This window comes from Lactuca sativa, chromosome 5, assembly GCF_002870075.4.
Source record: "Lactuca sativa cultivar Salinas chromosome 5, Lsat_Salinas_v11, whole genome shotgun sequence".
NCBI classification, from domain to species: domain Eukaryota; kingdom Viridiplantae; phylum Streptophyta; class Magnoliopsida; order Asterales; family Asteraceae; genus Lactuca; species Lactuca sativa.
Genome location: NC_056627.2, coordinates 115,044,231 through 115,052,034, shown reverse-complemented (window position 1 = coordinate 115,052,034; position 7,804 = coordinate 115,044,231).

The window sequence follows — 7,804 nt, the reverse complement described above, 5'->3', positions numbered from 1 at the left end:
TGAGGATTGCGGGTGGAGGTCAGGGTGGGGCGGAGCCCCCAAGGGCTCAGGGTCGTGCTTTTCAGCTTACAGCGAAGGAGGTCAGGTTAGTGTCAGATGCAGCTGCGGGTATGTTTCTTTCTTGATGTCTTGTTATTTGGTAATTATTGTGGAGTATTGTTTATTTGCTAGTCTCGCTGTGTGATTTTTGGTATTGTATTCGTTGTTCCTTGAGGTTTGTGGTATGGTTATGGGTTTGGTGTTGGAAATTTCGTTAGTTATCACTCATGAGGATTATTAGTGGGAATCTGGCTTTTGGTCTGAATGTCGGGTAGCATCTGCAGTCTGAGGAGTGGTTAGCTGAAGATTGGGTTTCTTTCGAGCCCGGGATGATCAGTGTTGTTATGTAAATTTGGGAAGTTTGCTCGTTCTGGTGGGAATCAGTTCGCGTGTAAGGGTTTTTGTTGTGTAGGGTTGTTGAGGGAGGTCGGTGATGGCGACCGGTGGTTGATAGTCAGTGCTCTAAGTGGGGGAGAATTGGAGAATTCTCCGGAAGATCGATAAGCATGAGAGGTTGTTTAGCTGTTGGGATTCAACAGTGGTTCTGTCAGCCAAGCGTAGGCTGGTATGAGCAAGTGTCAGACAGGCGGGGCGGGATGCAGACCAAGGGTGATTGATTGTGGGAGGCCTGGATTGGGCCAGGATTGAGCATGTAGAATATAGATAGAGTTCGGAACCCCTAGAGGGCTAGAACAGTATGCATGGGAGAGTTTCCTGGAGGGATAATGCGGGATGATGAATGCTAGTTGAGCGGTCCGGATAGACTGAAGGCCGGTGGGCGTACCAGTCAGACCGAAGGCTCGGAGAATGGTCCAGACAGGCTGAAGGCCCTGGAGGGCGGTCCAGACCTGTTGAAGGTTCTGAGAGTGGTCTAGATGGGCTGAAGGCCTGGTAAGGCGGTCCAGTCATGCTGAAGACTCTGCATGTGTTGAAAGATTTGTATGACGTTATGGAATGAGTATGTCGCGATGTGATAACATCAAAAGGTCTGGCCCCGGATATTGATCACAATTAGTGGAGGTAGTGCATGGACTCGAGAGTCCCTGCAAGCAGATTCAGAGTACGTGTGGTGCATGGGACAGCGGTTATGCTTTAAGGAAATGGTGTAGTATTGGGTGAGCACCTTGGCACTTGTGGTATTGTCAAGGCAGCCAAGTAGTTTTCCTTGGTATGGAAAGGGAAAAGAATGTAGCTCCGAGAGGGAGTGTAAGTTCACGAAAGTGAAAGCAGTAGTGCAGAGTTATGATTGGGGTGTTCCAATTATAGTCATTGAGCAGCGGATTTGCGGCAGTGGTATGGAATCACATCCGGATTGGATGTCTGTTGAGGTCACGGAAGGAATTCCGAGGGTGTAGAGCCAAGAGGCTCGGAAGGGATGCAGGGATGGAGTCTTGGATTCCCAGCTTGATTTTGATCAAGGAATTGTGTATGTAGTAGTAATTCATCCTGGGGGATGTTTGGAGGTGTCGTCAGTGTGTCAGGTTTTCCCAACCCGAGGATACTAGAGCCAGTTCAGCATGGATATGAGATTGCGGAAGAGAACTCATGGGAGTTTCTCTAAGACTGACGGATGTGTCATCCTATCAGCATGGAGTGGATAAAGTTGGACTCATATCGGGATTCCGGTGGTTCGGGATTATCACTAGCTCGTATGAGTCAAGTGGTTGTTGTGATTTAGAGCGAGTATCATGGAGTGGTACTCGGTTGATAAGTGTGGTTATCAGAGGATGAGGCCAGTGGCTGGCTTGAAGCGGTGGTCAGAACACCGCAAAGGGGAAAGTTGGGTTTTGGGTTTCGGTGGTTGTGTCTTGAGGAACCTGGTCTGGTTGATGCCAGGTGGTGCATTGCGGGAGTAGTTCTGGAGTTGAGTTGTCGCAGGCTTCGAGGACGAAGCCTAATTTAAGTGGGGGAGAATTGTAACATCCCGAGTTCTGGAGTGCAAGTTCAGGGTTCAAAGTGTAAATGTGAAAGGGCAACTCAGCGAGTCCATGGGTGGACTCGGCGAATAGGGTCGCGATTCTGGTCACGTGTTTAGTGGTCAACTCGGCGAGTCGGTGGCTGGACTCGGCGAGTTGGTGCTGAGTGGAGAAAACCCTAATTCGGGGGTTGAGCCCTATATAAAGAACATGATGTCCTCTCCCCTAACCTCTTTACCTTCCCGTTGAATTCCAGAAGCCCTAGATTCGTGTGAGCTTTCCTTGTGAGAGATTGGAGCCTTTGTGGAGGGAATCTTGGGGAGAAATCGAAGAGCAAGAAGGTTAGAGCAAGGGGCTTTGCAGAGATTCAACTTATTCTTCAGTTGGAGCTTTCATTTGAGGTAATAATCTGCTGATTGAGCTTTTGTGCATCTAGATCTATCATTTGTGGGGTTTTTGGAGCATAAATGAGGTCCATCTCAAGTTTGGTGTAAGATCTGAGGTTACTACCTCATATCTAGGTTGTTATTAATCCAAAAAGCCATAAATTCTATCCACAAGAGTTGTGGGTGAAGTCCTTTTTTCCCAAACCCTAGCCCTAAAGTGTAAAATGCTTAGATCTACTTGGATTCACGTAAAGTTTGCCACTTTACGTGATAAATGGGTTGTAGAAGGGTAGGTCTATGGTTTGGATCATCTGCATGGCTTGGAAAGCTTCTGTATGGATTAAGATCTAGGGGTACTCGGCGAGTCACAAAGGTGTACTCGGTGAGTTTCTTGAAGATGGGAAGGAACTCGGTGAGTTGGAAGAACAACTCGGTGAGTTGGTTGAAGATAGCCTTGGACTCGGCGAGTCTGGTCGTGAGGTCCTAACCTTCTTCTGGTTGAGCCACGAATCAGCAAGTCAAGGGAGGACTCGGTGAGTTGAGTGTGAGGGGACTCAGAGTTGTGAGACTCGGCGAGTCATCAGGTTGACTCGACGAGTAGAGTTAGTCAGGAGGTTGACTTTGACTTTGTCTTGACCAAGGGTTGACCAGTTGACTTCCAGGGGCATTTTGCTAATTGTTGGCATTTGTTTTGAGTTCAGTGTTGGTGTTGGCTAGTGGTGGAGATCGAATCAGTGGTCGGAGCATCTTGGTCTTATCTTTCAGTCGGCAGTTGCGAGGTGAGTTATCCTCACTATATCGACAGGGTCTAGGGCACCAAGGCCAGCCCTTTATCGGATTGTGATCCGGGTTTCGTTGTTATGTTTTGCTTTGCAATGTTTATTTCTGGTAGTTATGATGGTATATGTTAGAGACCTGATTAAGGTCGGTATCCTGTTATATAGGATGATGCTATGCTAGTGACCGGTTAGGTCGGCATCCTTGTTAAGATGATGTTATGCTATGCGATCTGTTAGATCGGTTTGTTTGGATGCGATTCGTTATATGATGGAATGTTTATGTGCACATGGTTGTTGGACTGGGGTTGGGTTGAGGCGGGTCCTGCTTTGTGATGTAGGCCGACATACCCAGGGCGGACTGGTTATCTCGAAGGCCCAGCGAGCGGTCCGGTTAGGCTGTAGGCCCCAAAAGGGCGGACCAGACGTGCCGAGGCTTGGAGAGTGGACCAGGCCGACTGAAGGCCCAGTGCGGGCGGACCAGTCATATTGTAGACTTAGAGAGTGGACCAGGTGGATTGAAGGCCCGGTGCGGGCGGACCAATCACACTGTAGACTCGATGTATATGGCTAGACTCGGAGGGTGGACCAGGTGGACTGAAGGCCGGTGCGGCGGACCAGTCACACAGTGGACCCGAAGTGCATGGTTGTTCTGTGTTCTGTTATAATATGGCATGTTGTACGTGTATGGTATATGTGGTTGGTATTTTGGGGGTATCTCACTAAGCTTTCGGGCTTACAGTTGTGGTTTAATGTTTTTCAGGTTCTTTAGGAGACCGTGGCAAGGCAAAGGCGTGATTGTACCGCTCCTCACGATTGTATTTTATGATGTGGTTCTGAGAAGACTCTGATAACAATTGTATAGAAAACCTTTTTGAAATAACGTTATGAAAATGGGTTGTTTTGGAAAAGTTTAAATTGATTGAAATTTTTAGACTGATACACTAGCATTCCTAGTTGGTAAGTTTCAGACTCGTTGCAACACCGCTATCACTCCCAAGCACACGTTCATCGCATCTTGAAAAAATGTAGTTGATCAGGTTACATTTATTCCAGCTTACGATTACATAACTGCCCAGGTTTGACGGTAATACTCAACATCCGAAGACTTTTATTCTTGTTCTTCTTGTGATACTTTTGTTCGAGTGTTTAGATTCTAGATGTTCTTACACTTTGGTAAAATATGGTTGTATTTTAAAGTATAATTTTTGGTCAGAGTGTTTTATCCCTATGTATTTATACGCGGTATATATTTTATGAATTGATATGTTTAGCTCACTATAAACAATGCTCTAATACCAATCTGTCACACCCCAAAACCGGAACGGCGGAAACGTTCTGGGGTGGATGACGTCATGTCAAGTATCACAACATATGTAGTATAGTAATCAAAGTACAACAACCATTGCATTAATAGTAATAGTTTTACATAAGTTACATTAAATAGAGGCATCAAAGTAATACAGAACTAGTATAAATGCAGCTCGGTTCTAGGTTGGCTTCACAAACGCTCCCGGGTGTACCTGTCTATTGCTGACCTGAGAATACAAGTTATTTTGAAAGCGAGTAACATCATTTTTATGAATGCTTGTGAGTTCATAAGTATTTAGTGTCATTTGTGTACGTAAACATTTTATTCAAAATAACTTTATGAAAAGTAGTAGTTTAGAATCTACAGTGTATTAGCGTCATTTCCAGAAAATCCTATATTTTCTAAATAAAAGCAGTCTTCTACCAAGACTCGACAGAGTTATGTTGTAAAAAGTAACTTTCCCTTAAACACTATCATTACCAAAATACAGTATTTGACTTTAAAGAGAGTAGGAGAATATCACTAGTAGAATACTAGGGGAAAATAACATATGCCTCAGCAAAAATACTGTTGACAAAGGCAAAAGAAATCATAGACTCCAGGAGAGTATCGAATGAATGATACGCCTGGCTCAGTCTAACAAAAGGGAACACAGACCCCTGACGGTATCAATTGTACGATATGGATAACAAGGTCTAAAACAAAGAAACACAAACCCTAGACAGTATGAAATGAAAGATACAGCTAGCAAGGTCTAAAACAGAGAAACACAGACCCCAGACGGTATCAAATGTACGATACGACTAGCAAGGTCCAAAACAAAGAAACACAGACCCCAGACAGTATCAAATGAAAGATACAACTAGCAAGGTCTAAAACAGAGAAACACAGACCCTAGACAGTATCAAATGAAAGATACAGCTAGCAAGGTCTAAAACAGAGAAACACAGACCCCAGACAGTATCAAATGAAAGATACAGCTAGCAAGGTCTAAAACAAAGGGAAAGTCCTAAGTGGGTTGTTTCAAGAATACAGTGTTAGATTCTCGTTACCTTAAGGCCATGAATTATAAGTTACACATGGAGACACCCGTAACCATACTAATTGACACTAGAGTACTTGACACCCTGCAAGCGTCAGAATAAATGTGACATTTGTCACCCCTTGGCTTGGTAGTCCGTGGACTGTAGCTAGCAGTCAGGGTGCGGGAGTGTCAGTCTCGTATAGATCTATACACATAATGCCCGCTCTCCCTACAGGAGACTCTGGTTACCAACATGACAACGGAGAAATCCGTGACCTGAAGATGCATCTCGTATAGTGAATTCTGATGTAAGTGTTGGACTAACAATAGAGACTCACAACTAAACTGACTCCTTTGGAATTCACGTACTAGAAAGAGTAAATAGAGCTTCCTAACTATTCCTATAATAGTTACTAGTGTCCCTAATCTATGAGTGACGAGTGGGAGGATGCCCTTGCTACCCAAGGAACATGAACTGGCCGATGGAAACCTTTATGTCTATACCCACCAGACCACATCCAAACGAGGAAAAGGAAACAGGGCGAACTAGCCTTCCTAAGTCTTTTAAACATTATTTATATAACTATACAAGTACAGGCATGCATATAACGAAGCAGAAGTATAGAAGTATAGAAGAAAACTTTGGTAAAACTTTTGGAAAACCTTTAAAAATTAGAATTTATGACTTGATATAGTTATGTAAAACAAGCTTTGAAAACCGTTTATAAACACGTTTTGAATATAATTTGATAACACAATATAAGTAAAGAAAACCTTTGTTTAAAACACTGCTGTAACTGGTTTAGAAGTAAAACATACAACACGAGAGATAATTTGAGAAAGGATTTAAACATGTAAAAATGTTTTGGAAAACCATCTATGGTATTATACTTGGTAAACAACTGAAAGTGTAATAAATCCTTGTGCATGCGGGTTATTAATCACATACGATTGATATGATAACTAGCATGTTTTAACTTGTATTCCCCCCCCCCCATAAAAGCATGTAAAAACATTTAAAAGGTTAATTCAGGGGTATGAACTCACCTGTTGTTGGCGTTTCGGATGAATGGACGGTATAGTATGCTAAGTGTCAAGTGAGGACTTGACCACACATGCGAATCCTATTTAACACGTAATGACACATTTAAGTATCTAATTAATCATTTAATAACTAATTAATCAAGTAAGGATGTCTTACTACATAAAAACACTTTGCTACAACTGCTAGAAGTACCAAGGGTTGCATAGAAGGTGTGTATGGACTCACATTGGAGTTTACTCTTCAAATAAAGGCCCTTATGGGTGTTTACGGTTTGAAGACCACTTCTCCCATGAGTTTATGGCCGTAAACTCATGGTAGTGGTGTCATGGGATGTTTAAAGGTCTTATCTCACTCATAGAATCATGCTAGAGTCAAATCAAGGGCTGAGGAAGTGATTGGGGCTCAAAATGGACACAATAGGGAGTTTACGGTCCATTAACAACTCCTTGAGGAGTTTACGGCCGTAAACACATGAGTTTACGGTTGTAAACTCGTGTTTGTCCCTTTCTTTTGTTGTTTGGTGGTTCTAGACTATGTAGACAAGGTTTTAGTCACTTATATGAGCATAGGAAGGTGTTAAAGGCACTTAAACACCTTGGAAAGGTGTTTACGGTGTATGAAGGTGTTCTTGGGGAGTTTACTACCTTAAACACATGTGTTTATGGCAGTAAACTCATGTTAGTCCACGTATCATGTGTTTTGGTGCATCAAATGAAGGATTACAAGGCTCTAGGCACTCATGGAAGCTTTTGGAGGTGTTTGAGGGGTAGTTTAACATCCAAAAAGGTGTTTATGGTCCTTGAAGATGGGTTTACAGTCTAAGAATGTTATTAGACCATAAAATCATGTGTTACTCCCCATTTGTTACAATTTTGGTGTTCTAAGTCCTTTCATGCAAGTCTCTAAGTCATTTCTAAGCATTAGAAGTGGTTTGGAAGGATTTTTGGGCACCAAAACCCTCTTTCAAGGTGTTTACGGTTTTGGGATGCTCCCAAGACCATAAACTCTTGTTCTTGGGGTTTTTGGATGTTTAAGCCACGAATTTGCAAGCTAGAAGAGATAAACAAAAAGCTAGGAAGGTTAACTTACCGATTTGAAGCTCGATGGGGCGATTTTTGACGAAAACCCGATTTGTAGAGAGAGAAAGTGTCTAAAGTGGGAAAAAGGTGGGGATGAAACCCACTCAACCCTTATATAGGGTGGAGTTTATGGCCTGGTTGGGGGTTCACCCGACACCAACCGCGAACGGCGTTTTTCACGACTACCGTTAAACACGGCAAATTTTAAAATTATACCTCCTAAATTT